Source organism: Marmota marmota, unplaced genomic scaffold (genome assembly GCF_001458135.2).
Source record: "Marmota marmota marmota unplaced genomic scaffold, marMar, whole genome shotgun sequence".
NCBI classification, from domain to species: Eukaryota; Metazoa; Chordata; class Mammalia; order Rodentia; family Sciuridae; genus Marmota; species Marmota marmota.
Genome location: NW_026000305.1, coordinates 5,900,668 through 5,901,015, shown reverse-complemented (window position 1 = coordinate 5,901,015; position 348 = coordinate 5,900,668).

Sequence of the window (348 nt, the reverse complement as noted above, 5' to 3'; positions counted from 1 at the left end):
AATTTTTCTTGCTCGGAGGCGAACAACTTCAAACCTTGAGTCAACCATTTTCCCCAGTTTGCCTGAGAAAGTTCTAGGAACAGGCAACTTGAAATAAAAACAAAATAAATCAAAACAGGAACACATTGTTTTTTTTTGAAATGGTCACCCATTCTTTTGCTCTTCCTCAGGGACGAGCAATTTCACTTACCTCCAAGCTTCAGAAGTTCCCCGCACGGGACGCCAAATGCCGCAATCTGGCTGGGCACACAATCACCAGCCACCACACACCTTGTAGATTCAAACAGCAACTCTTTATTCCCGAACTCACACCAGCCGTCTACAATCACGTTCTGGGGAAATCCACGT